The following is a 14,636-nucleotide window of genomic DNA, read 5'->3' on the forward strand; positions in this document are numbered from 1 at the left end:
GGTATGTTCACAAAATGGGGTCGCACACTGCTTATACACCAGCGGGATCGCCCCTAAGGACCATGGTAATTGTAGTACCGTTTTCTGCAATGCATCTTCTTTCGAAGTCCCGCGTATCTTCAAATCTTCGCCATCCCTGTACACGTGTTTCGGGGTATTTACCCCTCGTCAGCAGGGATTAGGCCATCTTCTGGGGTTGCTGCGTGCTGCCAAATATTACCAGGTATAGTACCACACAAAGGCACGCAGGTGTCGGGGTCCCTAGCTCGTCAGCTAACAGCTCAAGGGAGCATAAACATTCACAAGTACACGGCCTATCCCTGCTGACGAGGGGTGATACCCCGAAACACGTGTCCAGGGATGGCGAAGACAGTGAAGATAGCAGAAGATCGAAAGATGATGCATCGTGAACACTTTACTACATTGACCAGAGTCCTTAGGGGCGACACCGGCGGTGTGTGAGTAGTGTGCGACCCCACCCCCATTTGTAACTCAGGGTATGTATTTACAAAAAGTTGTGATTTTGGTACACTTTAGAGACGGCGGTTTTCTCAGAGGGAAATATTTGCCCCATTGAGAAACAAAAGTATTAAAATGCACGGGTATGTTTCTGTTACACCATGTGTAAATGTACACGTGTTACCATACACAAGTGTAAATATCTACACATGGAGGTACTCAAGGAAAGCTCCAGTAGCCCCATCTTCTTGTGATGCTTGTGCATTGTGTGAAAACCTAGGAAAATAGAAATGTATTCCATACTTAGCCTAAGTCTACAGAAATAAATTACCACTTCTTTGTGAATCGGGTACTTCTAACCTTCGAAGACGCTCAGAGAACTGTACGTGATTAGAAATCCACATTAGGCATTGGGCGTTGCCTGAGAGGAGAAAGGCTAGAAAACAATTTTAAGGTCTCGTGACAAAGATAAATGGACTAAAGCTAGAGGCCACCAATGATTCACAGAAGACCCTCAAAAGCAGTTCATTTAGATACGAATGTCTTGAGTGCGTGCCAGAAATCTTTTTAGGTTTGACATAAATGGTAGTTACACCATTCTTGGGGAATGCATATTCTGTACTTACTTTAAAAGTCTTCGGGTCAGCCTCGTCCAGCCGTTGTCTTATTTTGCTGCAAAACCTTCAAGCCGTGGCTTGAGAGATTATCATTCTTACCTTGGATCATCCCACAGCCTCACCATTTTTCTATTGAACGCGTTGGTGTGCCCTACCATCTCGGCTAGAATGCATGAGGGACTACTTTTGCATCTGAAATCAGTCAACGAGCAGCCTTCTATCACCAGAGTACCGATAAAAATAAATGTTAGAGAAAAGAAAGAAAGAAACAATTTTTAGGTCGAGCCTACTAGACAGTACATGTGCTATCTTTTGCGAGGCATATTGTTAGCGGCTGCTCCTCCGCTAAGGCAGAGGAGGGCCATCACACTACCCTTTAAGCAGTCCAAAAAGGAAAAAAAATGATAACAAAATGTTATCATTCTATTTTTCTGTACTGAGTCAGTTTAATTTACCGAGTGGGGTGGGGAGGGGCTGGGATGGGCTGTAGTCACAGCCAGAAGGGGGAGGAGTGGTTGGTGCACTTAAGTGCGCATGACCGTTTGGCCGGCCGTCTTGGAATGGCCAAACAGACATGCGCACTTAGCATTTCTCCACCCGGCTGTATTGCACAGCCAGGCGGAGAACATGCACAGGCTCCCACTCCCTGTCTGAGCAATGGTGACAGCAGCGTCGTGATTAGTTTAAGGGAGTCTGGGAGCCTGTGTTCGTCATTGTGTCAACAGAAGAGGGCACAGAAGAGGTGGCGTCTGGCAGCGAGTTAGGTGAAATAGATTTATTTTTCTACCCCCCCTCACCTTACCCCACTTGTACTATCATGTGGCAGCCACCACTGCATATTGTGGCTTACCAAGAACATAGGGGGGCTTGGAGCCGCCCATTGTTTACAATTGGTTGTCTTTCCTTGTCTCAGTTTGTCAGTCTTGTGTTTGTCCCTTCCATGGCACATTGCCTCTTTACCGTCTCTGATTTGGAGGCATTGCTGCTTCCATTGCTTTTCTTTAAAGCAGTCCAGAGTGCATGTGCTTTCGAGCTGGCTCCCTCATGTATGCTGCTCCCCCTGCACTCCGTGGTGCCTGACTGTTTCTCCTCACCCTCATCCCTCTTGGTTTCCCTTCTTCTTCTCCCCATTCTTTCCCCACCTGCTTCCTCTGTGTTTATTTATAAAGTTTTATATAGCTCGAACTAGACCCTGGAAGGGTATCAGAGCGCTTTACAAATGTTGCTTTACCCCAACCCCCATGTTGCTTTCACTCATGCCCTCCCACATTGCTTTCGCATCCCCTCCAGCCCTCCCACCTGTTGTTTTCATATTCCCTCCCATGTTGCTTCGTCATTCCCCCCACCCGCCCCATGTTGTTTTGCCCTTTCCCCACACCCTCCCCCATGCACTGGCGTAACGAAAAGTGAGGGGGCCTCCCTGCACGTGAATTAGAGGAGCTCCCTCCAGGCTCAATCAGGAGCTCTCCGGCCACAGTGCAGTGCCGAGGGGGCCCCTTGGAGCTAGAGGCCCCCCCCGCACCGCGGGGGCTGCGTGGGCCTGTGTTACGCCCCTGCCCCCATGGTACTTAGCCTTTTGACCCCACCATCCTCCCCATGTTGCTCTCCCTTTTCCCCTAACTTTCCCCCATGTTGCTTCTGCTGAGAACTGCTCCTCCTGCCCACTAACGTTTTTAAAAAAATGCTAGATTTTTTATTTTTTTATTATCGTTCTAACTTAGGTAACTATAAAGAAAAAAAAGCCCCAGCGTTATTTTGTAGGCAGGCGCACCTACACACTGATAGGTGTGCGCACCCACTTTAATGACTTTTGCTTGTTGTCTTCTTTGTTTTATTTTTACTTAGCCACACCGCATAGCATCTAGGATGCTGTGCAGTTTGGCTAAATGTAATTGGGTTTTGGGCTGTAAACTGTTTTCTTTTTTTTAAATAATGATGTGAATCTTTTATGGTTTTGTTCAACCGAAATAAAGATACTTGACTAATTGACAATGCCAATATGTCACAAAGGCGAGACCTATTGACTTTGCCAATGCTTGTTTCTGTAACATGCAGTTGTTAGATGCTTTTGTCTGTGTATGTACGCTCCCCGCTGATGCCGGACAAAGACAGTAGGTTTGTATGGTGTGCACACGTCCTATCTGCACAGAATACAAACTTCAAACCTATTGATTTTTCTTGTTTCATTCATTACCCATTAGGTCTCCTCACGTTATGATCTAATGTTGGGCTTGCTGATTTCGCTTGCTCTTTTCATTGCCTGCACACGGTTTGCCTTTGCTCTTCGAATTAAAAAGGCCATTGCAGAGGAAGTGAGGTTAGTGGTTTTCTCAGCCCAAGAGCCATTTAGGAATTTGATCGATGGCTGCCACAGTGGTAATTTTCCCTTGCGACACACAATTCTCATCAGTGGAATAAAGAGGCTCTTAGTGACTATTAAAAGCAAAGCTGTATTCCACCCATGTGTGATTAATCATCTCTGTAACTGAAAGTGTGGGCCCCTCGGGGATTCACGCGAGAGGTAGTTATCGGCCTTCTAAGTACCGCAGGGATAGGAACACCAACTCTTTAGGGACACGTTTGTTTCTTTTGGGGAGATATTGTATTGTATTGTAATTGCATTTATGTAGCGCTTACTACCCCTGATGAGGCGTCAAAGCGCTTTTTTGTGGTTTATTTTTGGGGGGGCAAGCCCCCCCAAGCCCCCCTTTTTTATTTTTACCCTTTACCACACATGCCTTTACTACGTACATCGTAGTAAAAGTATGCGTGGTAAAGGCAGTCGTTGTAACCACGCATGCGTTGTAATGCATGCGTGGTTATGGTTTTCGTTGAAACGGCCTCGTTGTAGTGGCCGTTCCCTCCGGAACCCATAAAGGATTAGTATTGAATTAGTATAGTGAAATATAAAATTAATTTGAGTGGTAGATAGGTTAGTCAGTTATTTGGATTTAGAATGATAGCAGAAGGATAGAAGAGGGATAAAAGGTTTATATGTATATAGCGCTTGTTACCCCTGATGGGGCGTTGTAGGAATTTTATAGTGAAACAAATTAAAAAAACAAAAAAAACACCTCAATGACCATTTACCCTTTATACTTTTAATTTGCCATGCTTTGGACATTTGTAAATCATTTGTTCAAGTATTTTATCCTCAATAAATCTAATGTGCAGCATGAAAGTGTGATTCATGGATTAAATGCTGGTCTACGTTTTTCCCCCAAACCTGTAATGTTCAGTTCCCAATACAATGAACATTGACTGGACCGCTCGCTTTCATCCAATACTCACTTTCATCCATACAATCATCCTCCTTAGCGTCAACTGTAGTTTGTAATGTGCATTCAAGCCGCAAAGAGCGAAGATTTACTATTACTCATCATTTTGAATAACCTGCTATTTTTTTTAAACGTACAGCCAATTAGGAGAGCTTTGCAGTAATAGAGTATTTATTTGATAATGTTCTGGGCAATGATGATCATATGTGCTTAATCTGAAAAGGGACAGATACAACATGGAAGTTACAGCTAGTAGTGTGATGTGGATACTACACAGTTTGTGTAGCAATCCATGGACACCTAAGCATCAAACACTACCCATAAGTTACATCTTAGCTTTTCTGCTGGTCCTTATTTGGGTGCATAAGTAAGAATTCAGTCGTGCCCTCATTCAGACTTGGTCAGCTTACACTCACCCATTCTTGGATGATAAGGATCCTCTCACAATCTAACACGACTTGCGTGTACACCTGAAAGCTTTGAGCGGCAATATTCTGGTCAAGGAGCAGCTGATGAAGAGTTTGGTCATCGATGTTAAGCATTACTGAGGAGAGGCAAGATCCCTGCAAAGCACCCCTGATGACGAAAGAGGTGACAGGATGAAGAGCCCCCCATTCCAACTTCGTGATACCTCCCTGTCAGGATCTGAATCAATCCGCTGACCAACTAGAAACCCCTACAATGAATTCTGCATACCATTCTAAAGTAGTGCAAGGTGTCAAAGGAAGCGGGCAAATCAAGCAACGTGAATGCCACTGCCTCATTGTTCAAAATATCTACTATCCCAAACTTGAACCTCTGCCAATGCTGTTTCAGTCCCTCTGTTGGGGGAAAGTCTAGGCTTGTGGTCATCCAGGATGTTAATAGTCTCCAAATGGGCCTGCAGCTTAATTGTGGCACATTTCTCTTTGATCTTCAGCACTAGATGCAAATTAGATACGGGTGGAAATTTCCTGGAAGCATATATATCTCTCCTGCTAATTCCCTTTCGAATCCCAATACCTTTTTAGGTCCACATTAGGAAGTAAGATGAGCCCGTGGGAGGTGCAATCATCTTGTGGCCTGTCCTATTTATGAATAAGCATGTCGGTGACCACCCTTAGGTCATTTGAGAGCACACACTCTTCTTTGGCTCTCTTGAACAGCTTTAATACTTGTGGGCTCAACACACTTGATACTTCTTTAAGGAGTTAAATGGGGAAGCTATTGGGCCCATCTGTAGCTGATGACTGTATCGGTGATCTCCTCCAGTGTGTCTCCTTCCATGGGTAAGATATTGTCACTGTCTAATCAAAGAAGTGCCTGCTCAGTCAGAATTTGGGCCAGATGTGTTTTTTTTAGAAGAGTACAAATCATGTAAATAATCAGCACAGACCTGACTCATTAATGTGTTCCTCGACATCGCCCATAGTGTCAGGATCCGTTTTAATGCCATCCATCTACTTTCCTCCTTTTGCTTGTTCAACCATACTTTTAGTTTATCTGCCATACATCCACATTCCTATAAATGTCTCTATTCCTAGATAGTATCTCTGGCCTTTTCATTTAAAAGGACCCAGTATTCTATATGTTTCTTTTCAATTGCTTCTTTACCTGCCTCCTCCAACATCCTGAGGGTGTAACCTTCCACTTACACTGACCCTCTCCTCCACTCAGCATCTTAGTCTGCTGAGGTATCACCACTTTTACAAATGTTGGCCCCTAAGAACAGAACAGTAAGCCACCTCTGACCTTGCGAGCCCCCATTCTCCACTAAGTAGTGCCTTGTCATTAAAGCCAAGCCTTCTACAGTTTTTGTATTTTGCAGTTCCCAATGATTTAGCCTTCATTCCTATAGGTCATGTCTAGCAGTGGTTCCCGACTCCATAATCAAGGGAAAGAGGTCTGAAGTTACCCTAAAAAGACATTTTGGATTGTGGAACATCTGCAGGAACAGTCTCTGTGCTAGAACGTAGTCGGAACAAGAAAATGAGCTCTTCATCCCTGAATTAAAATATAAATGTCTGCCTTCTCCATGAAGACTTTGCCACATTTCCACCAGACCCATGTCTGTACTACATTGCAACACATAGGCACAAGTGTAATAGATTAGAGTTGCAATGAGTAAGTGGCATAGAGCAGGGTTGGTGGAGTGGGGTGGAGTGGAATGGAGTAGAGTGCCGTAGAGTAGAGTGTTGTACAGTGCTGTGGAGTATGGTAGAAAAGATTAGAGTGGCGTAGAAGGGAGTGGCGTAGAGTACCGTGGAGTGCAGTGGCATAGAGTAGAGTGGCGTAAAATGGAGGGAAGTACAGTGGCACCGAGTGGCATAGAATAGAGTGGCGTGGAGAGAAGTAGAGTTGTGTAGTGTTGAGTGCCATAGAATGCAGAGAGTGGCGTTGTTTGGAGTGGCATAGAGTAGAGTGGTGAAGAGTGGAGTGGCATATAGTGGCGCAGTGGCATAGATTAGAGTGGAGGGGTGTAGACTGGCATAGGGTGGAGTGGAGTAGAGTAGAGTGCCATCGAGTGGCATTGTGTGGAGTAGCACAGAGTAGACTGGAGTGGAGTGGCGTAGAATATAGTGGCAAAGAGTGTCTTAGAGGGGCACTGTGTGTAGTGGCGTAGATTGTCATAGAGTACAGTGGCATGGAGCGGTGTAGAGTAGAGTAGAATGGAGCGATGTGGAGTGGCATAGAGTAGTACAGTTGTGGGTATAAGTAACTAAAGCATCAATATAGATGGCAGGTATGGTTAAAGCAACATGAATAAGAGGCACATTGCCTGTGTCAGGGATGTGGAGCCCAGCCCCCAGGACATGTTGTTTGGGGTCAAGGGCAACATATTGTCATGTGTATTTTGACATTTGGGACAAGTAGACCCTTTGGCTGCCAGTTTACATTACCACATTATGGTTCAGGGAAAGGTATTGCCTGCAGTTTGCATTACCACATTATGGTTCAGGGAAAGGTATTGCCTGCAGTTTGCATTACCACATTATGGTTCAGGGAAAGGTATTGCCTGCAGTTAAGGTAATATTTGTGTCCATGTGTTAATGCTGTTCAAACTTGTATTCATGGTTCATTAATGCAAAGCCTTTATATTAGGATGAGCGCTCTAAGTAAATGTTGCAAGCTCAGACTGCACTACTGACAGTGGTTCCAGTAAAAATGTGTACACATGTTTTCAATGTTTAGCAACATGAGGCTATGTATCATGCTCCCAGAATGATCTCTGCTTAGATGCCATTATTTGCAGAAGCTTGAAAACAAGATTGATGATTCTTTGCTCTCAAAATAAAATGTACACAAAAAAATGCAAACATTTTTTACTAAACTACTGTAAAATTTTAGGTACCATTTCTTTGCAGCACAGCATCATTTAAAAAAATACGTTGATGTATGCTATTATTTGAAAAGCCAGTGGGTCTGAAATTGTTGGTCAGCCTTTTGGTTTTGCCAATGCGTGACTTGTTTTGGCATGTTTTTTGTAAAACCTTATTGATTAGTGAGCTGCCAGGCCCTCACTATTATAACAAACATTGGCAAAAGCAAAAATTGTTTGGGTCTCAAAAAGCACACATTGCCACAGTATTCCTGGCACTGAACAAAATGACAGTGTGTCGATCAGCTCCTTGTGAAAGAATAGAATGCTGTCACTCACAGTGAAGCTAGCTGATAGACAGAGAGAGAGAGAAACAGAATTTTGATAAACACAAAAGGTCATGGTTAATGCTAGACCTGATTAGAGGCCTATCATTAAACAAAGTCTCATACGTGTACTCATGTCCTTGCATTAAGTGCAGATATACGGCGTTCATGAATTCGCAAGACTTTACAGAAGTAGGCCAAGAAATAATACTCCTAGAAAATATTTGTGAACTGCATTTTAGCATGAGCAAATATGACATATTCAAAATAAGCTTGCCACTCAGTTCTGCTGGTGACTGGAAAGTTTCAGGGTGATTCATCAAGCGGGGCCGAGAAGAAGGGGAGGCCCAAAACGTGTATTCCCCATACAGTTTCCCATACAGTTTTTACACACAACAAAGCCTGAATCGCTAAACGGAATTACACCAAATTTGTCAGAAAGCTAAAAATTGGTCCCCAAATATCTCTTTTTGTGATTTGGTGTATATCTGTTCAGTAGTTTTGTAGTTCTTAAAGAAAAAAAAATATGTTTATCTTGGTACACAGATGTGCTGAGATCTGATTGGCTCCCACCACTTCGACCAGGAAGTGGTGGCAGCTATCTTGGGACTCAGGGCTTGCTTTGAGTCCCATGAAAAATGCAAAAATAAGCACAAGGTGGCAGTGTAGGAATATCCTGACCCCTTAGGCCTGGTGGTGGGGTCTCACAGGCACGCTGTCTGGGGACAAAAACGTTTATTTTAATTTTGCAGCAAATTTGCAGAGGATCCGCTTCAAAATGGAAAGTAATTTTAAAAAAAGCGTGGTCTCCCGGGTCTGTTTTTTCTTGCCTTCCATGAGGGCCAGGTCCTGGGAGAATTTTTTAGATTAATACAGGGGAGTGCGACACACATGGCCCCCCTTCCCTAGGCCTATTTCTACTCCGGGGACCCCATTTTTCAAATCCCGGCCTTTATTAAGAATGAGGAGTGGGTGTGCGCTGACAGGGGGACCTGTGTTTGCTCTCGCTTGGCCGTAGCAATTTCAAAACTCCCGCCAAGTGAGAGCAACAAAGTTTGGTCCTTGCTGGTGGGAGCTTAAAAAGTGCTCCCGACACCCTGGAGCAGACTTCAGTCTGTTTCCATTGCACCCACTATTTGTTTGACTGAGTCTCCAGGGCAGAAATTGGACCAGGGAAGGGGCCATGCAGCCCACCTACCTTTTTAGAATATGGGCAGGCCCCGGGGATAGGGTCCCCGGTGCTAAAACTGTCCTGGGGAGGGCGGCTGTGTGCCTCCCTTCCAATTTAAAAAGGTGCTGGCCCCAGGGTGATGGACTCATTGGGGTCGAAATCGGCCCAGGGAGAGGGGCTGCATGCTTCCCTCCCCCATAATTATAAAAGTGGGTCTGGGGGAATGGGTTCCCCATGGTCAAAAAGCAGCCCGAGGAGAAGGCCAAGTTCCTCCTCTCCTAACATCAAGCATATTTATTCAACTGATAGACGTGCACTCATACTTTGATGTCTGTTGTGTTTTAGCTATTTAAACTGACAAATATTACATAACAATACATCCACTGGTAAATACTAGCAGTATACCACAAATGTAAATTGACACATGCCAATATTTAAAGAAATGTCTTCCTGGTTTTTAATTTCCCATGCTGTCCATCTGTTCAGTTGTTGGGCTATAATTCATGAAAGACAGCACTTAGAGAGTCACTGAAAAGAAGCACCATTTTCTGTATTTATCCACTTTTAAAAATAAATGCAGACAGAAAACACAAATCTGTAAAAACTGAAAACATGCAGCCTTGTATATAATATTTATATTATGCACACATATGTATGTTTCCAAAATATCATCAGTCCTCTCTCCAACAATCATTCGACAGTACCAAATCCGGAGGTCAAACACGGACACCACAAAATAGGGCTTAAAGTGTTTTAATCCATTGAATACACTTTATTTATAACATGCAATGCCAATAAGGCTGATGTGTTTCAGCATAACACATTCCACTACATATCTATATATATTACCCAGTGGTGGTTGCCACTGTGTAGTTAAAGGCAGGACCACGTTTCCATGTGAAAAGCATTTTTTGGTTTGCTTATAATTTTGGCGCTGTTTGATGAATCTTCACAAAACTTTACAAACAAAATGTTAGTCCACCTCAGCTCCTTCTTGGAAAGTTTCAGGGTGATCTGTCAAGCGGGGGCCAAGAAATTGAAAGGAGGTGTCCTAAACTCATGTTCCCCATTCACTTTTTGTATTGGAAAAAGAGACTGCGCTACAGCCAAAACAGCTGAACGGAATTACATCAAATTTGTAGAAAGCAAGCTGTTGCTCCAGAAAAACATGCTTTTTGTGATTTAGTGTAAATCTGTTCAGTAGTTTTCAAGATAGTAAGGTTAAAAAATATTGATATTTCACACAGCGGAGGATCTGTGGTGCTCCGATTTCAAGATGAGGTCTGATTGTTTGTTGATGTGGAGGCAGCCAATCAGATCTCATCTTGAGATCGGTTTACTCCACGTTAGCAAAGATGTGATGGCAGCCATTTTATGTCCTTGGAGCCGAGTCCTTTGTGCTATAGCAGTGTAAAAATATATATAAATATGGGCCAAAAATGTTTTTTTTTATAATTGGCACTGCACATTTGCAGAGTGAGCCAGGGCCCGGGGGCACAATAGGCACATTGATGGCTATGGGGAGGGGTCATGTAACCCCCTCCCCCTCCCCAGGTCTTCATCATGCCCTGGGGATCCCATACTCAAGGGCGGCATTTACTTCAAAGGGGAAAAGGATGTATGCCCCCCCCCCCACACACGCCTTGGACCGCCCCACGGGACCCCACCCTCCAGGGCCTTTCTCTAAATTAAAGGGGAGCCAGGGAAGACCCCAGGGACCCCAACCCCTGTGACCGAAATTCAATTTAAGGGGATGGGGTGTGTGACCCTCTCCTCCCAGACCTTCGAAAGGCCACAGTGGGTGGATCTTGGGGATCCCACCCTGGGACACTGTTTACCTGCCCGTAATAGTGCTGGCATGGAAAACTTGTAAGCTCCCACCCGTCAGGAGCTGCAGAAATGCTCCCGCTGGATAGGAGAACACATTTTTGCCTCTTCCCGCACTGTTGTGGGTAGGGAAATAGAGATTGCTACCGCCTGGGGAGCACAGGAAGAAAACTTGCTTCTGCCGGGCGAGAGAAAAGCCAGCTTCTTCTGCACCCAGTATGTTTAGTTTACTTTATTGTACAGTTAATTAAAACTCACAGTCTAAAACGTACATTTTAAAATCGTTATAAGCTTGAAAGCGCGTGCTGCACCCAGTAGAGGTGCATGTAAGGGAGCCAGCAGGGCTGCAGGGGCCATTGGCCTCCCCTGCAGCTCCGAATGTAGTATGTTGTGTGGGTAGCCTAGGTAAGATCATGGCACCCACCTTAGGCTCCAGGGGAATGAGGTCCCTGTGGCCAGTCTTGGCTCGGGGGTGGGGGGTTACCACACACCCTCTCTCCTTTTAATGAATTTCAGTCCAGGGGATGGGGTCCCGGGGCCTTTTGAAGCTTAGGGTGGGGGCAGACCATACCCCATCCCCAATATTAAAAAAAAAAATGTCCAGCTTCTGCCAGAACCCAAGATGGTGCTGAGAGGGGAGCCGGTGGGCCGTGGGAGCCCTGAGAATCCCTCCCATGGCCCCCAGTCAAAATAAAATACAGTAGGTGTTCCGGGTGGGCCCGGGACACCTACAATAATAGTAAAAAAATAAAAAGGTGGGGTGAATAATAATTAAGTGACAAGAGCTGGTCATTTATTATTCACTGCTTCTAGCAAGGAGCGCCCCATAATGCGCTCGGGCTTTTTTCAAGTAGTGCTGTGCTGCCAAGTTGTGTTGTGACTAAAACCTGACTGACAGGTTGGTTGAATTAGAGATGAGGCTGTGAAAGGTTGCTTGTGAATGAATGAGGAGTAAGTGAGGTCGCTTGAGGACACATAAAAAAGTAATGAGGACTGGTGAAGGGCTAGGAGGATGCCAAGCTGTTATGTGGTGTATTTGTTTTCGAAGTTACACTAATTGACAAGACACAGACAATAACAACTTGGAAATATGAGAAATGGCCTAACTGTCAGCTTGCAAAATAAATGCTGCAACAGTAAAATCAGCACAGTGGCATGGGACTACAGCATACTCAATGCCTTTTTCTGTACAATGCTCCAGCTAGTAGTAACCAGTGTAGTTCTGTGTTCAGAGGTTGAGTGAGGTCAGTAGGGTGCTAAGCAAGATTTCTATGTAGCTGCATTGCAAGGTGTGTGCATTGCACAGACTGTATTAAGAGTGCAGTGTGGAGAGACCAAAGACCATTGTTCCTATGGAGACAGGCCTTTACGGTTAACATTCCTGTTTTTGAGAAAAAAGGCCTACAGGTCGTTGGAGCGTATGGAAGGACCTAAACATGGAAAACCAAATCAATTGCCATTGGAATTAATTTAAACCGCTCCTCTGGGTCCAGATGCGTCCCTACCTCTAGTATTCACCACTCTTTTTTGCTTTCTTAAGTCTCCTCATGTTTCTACTTCCTGGTGGATAGCAGTCCTGAAGTAGCTGCTGACCTCTGCAACGCCACACTAGTGAAGCTTGCACTAGAGGCTGTGCGCTGCTTTCCACCAATCACTGACCAGTTCTTCACTCCCGTATTTACTCTCCTTTCCACTACCCGGTTGGTTTGTTTATTTATCAGTCTGCTATTTAGAGTTTTGACAGACTTTTCTGAGCTATTTACAGATTGCAGGCATCACCCAACTTCTGATGTTAGCTCTCAGAGGCAAGCAACTTAATCAGACTTCCCCTTAGAGAATTGATGCTGATGTACTTAACCTAATCTTGCAAACTACCATACGTTCCTTTCAGTTGTAACAGATTCTATGAGATTCCTCATACAAGAGGCCCCATTCTAGGGCCTGCAATTACAGGTGTAATACCTAACTTTTCTAAGTGCACTGCAGATTTTGGACCTAATTACGAGTCTGGCGGTACGAGGACTGTCAGATTCGCAGGGGCGTGGTGGTGGCAGCCCAGCCACTGCCACATCAGCGGTCCGACAGCCCCATTACAAGCTGGGTGGTTGAACCACCATTGCACCGTCGCAACTCCCAGGGAGCTGCCTTTCCCTGGTAGTGGTGTGGTGGTCAGGGGCTCAGTAGTTTGCTGGAGGTGATGCTGCAGTACCGCCATGCATATTACGAGTTTCAGAACCACCAGCAGTGTCATGGAGGTCTTTCCATGTGCACGTGGATGCATGCAGTGGGGGCATAACGTGTGCCTCCCTGTGTGCATGCACCCCAGTTCCTGCTTGGCATGGACTTTACAGTCCATGCCATGCTGGAATTGTTTTTGGCATTCCATTGAAGTGCCTATTTTCAGAGGCACTGCCATAGAACCACCTAAAAAAGCCCACCAGACACGCGGTAACTTGTGATCTGGTGGGCGGTGTCCACACGGGTTTGGGGATGGGGGAGCGGGATACCGGCATGGCGGTCCGCTCCTGCACTGCCAAACTCGTAATCGGCCTCTTTGTTGGACTACCGTACCCTTACAACTACTATTTGAGAATGTTCAACCCCGTAAAATGTAAACATTTCTTCTACACTGCTGTGACTGTCAGGGCTTCCCGGGAGTACTGAAATTTAACAACTGTTCATTTCTCTGTGTGTGTGTGTGTGTATTTTTACGTGTGTTAATTGCAACTCATCAGTGCGTTTGGACTGAATAGCTGTTATTATTGTTTCTCCATCAGGACATTTATTTTTCCTATGGAAAAACAACATCCTCCACAGCACCACCAGTATTTAGGGTGTTCTTCTCCTTTCTCAATCTGAAAGCAGATTTACTCCTTCGCTAGACTTGTTTTTAGGTTGGAAACTAACTGAAAACAACCTGCAGTTGTGCGTTTGTGGGCGTTCACTCCTTTCAGCAAGTGTCCTTACCCTGGAATGCCCACAGCATGCATCTGTGAGATTTTCTTGCCTTCAAAATTGTGCCTACTGGTGTAGTGTTAAATGTAAGTAAATCATTTTACGAGTGAAAATTCACTTTTCTTGCACAACCTACATTTTCACAGTAAATTGTAGTATTTGCACCCTTAAGTGGGTAGGAGTAATGAATGTGCAAACCTTTGTGTTCTTCTACTCCTCTTGTGTCGGTTGTGTCCTACTCAGTGGGCCTGATTCACAGAACTAATCTGAGACAAAATCCTAAACGTATTACTTTTGGTATTCACAGAAGGCACTTACTACTTTTGGTTCAACTCACTACTTTTAGTTAAACTCACTACATTTGGTTAAACTTACTACTTTTGGTATTCACAGAATGCACTTACTACTTTTGGTTAAACTCACTACTTTTTGTTAAACTTACTACTTTTGGTATTTACAGAAGGCATTTAGTAGTAGTAAACTTAGTTTACTACTACTACTAAATGCCTTCTGTGAATACCAAAAGTAGTACGTTTAACCAAAAGTAGTAAGTGAATTCTGTGAATACCAAATGTAGTAAGTTTAGGATTTTGTCTCCGATTAGTTCTGTGAATCGGGCCCAGTGTGTCCCGTTGTCTTGTCTGCTTTGGACACCTCCTACCTGCCTCGCTGTTTTTTGGTCGGTAAATGTTTTATCAACAGTGT

General features: G+C 44.5%; 1 protein-coding gene across 1 annotated transcript in view; it reads left to right on the forward strand.

Annotated features, from left to right (window-relative positions):
* Nucleotides 1-14,636, forward strand: part of EML6 (EMAP like 6) — a 928,771-nt gene that overhangs the window by 244,247 nt on the left and 669,888 nt on the right. The window lies entirely within an intron of this gene.

The sequence above is a fragment of the Lissotriton helveticus genome, chromosome 6 (genome assembly GCF_964261635.1).
Source record: "Lissotriton helveticus chromosome 6, aLisHel1.1, whole genome shotgun sequence".
Lineage (NCBI taxonomy): Eukaryota > Metazoa > Chordata > Amphibia > Caudata > Salamandridae > Lissotriton > Lissotriton helveticus.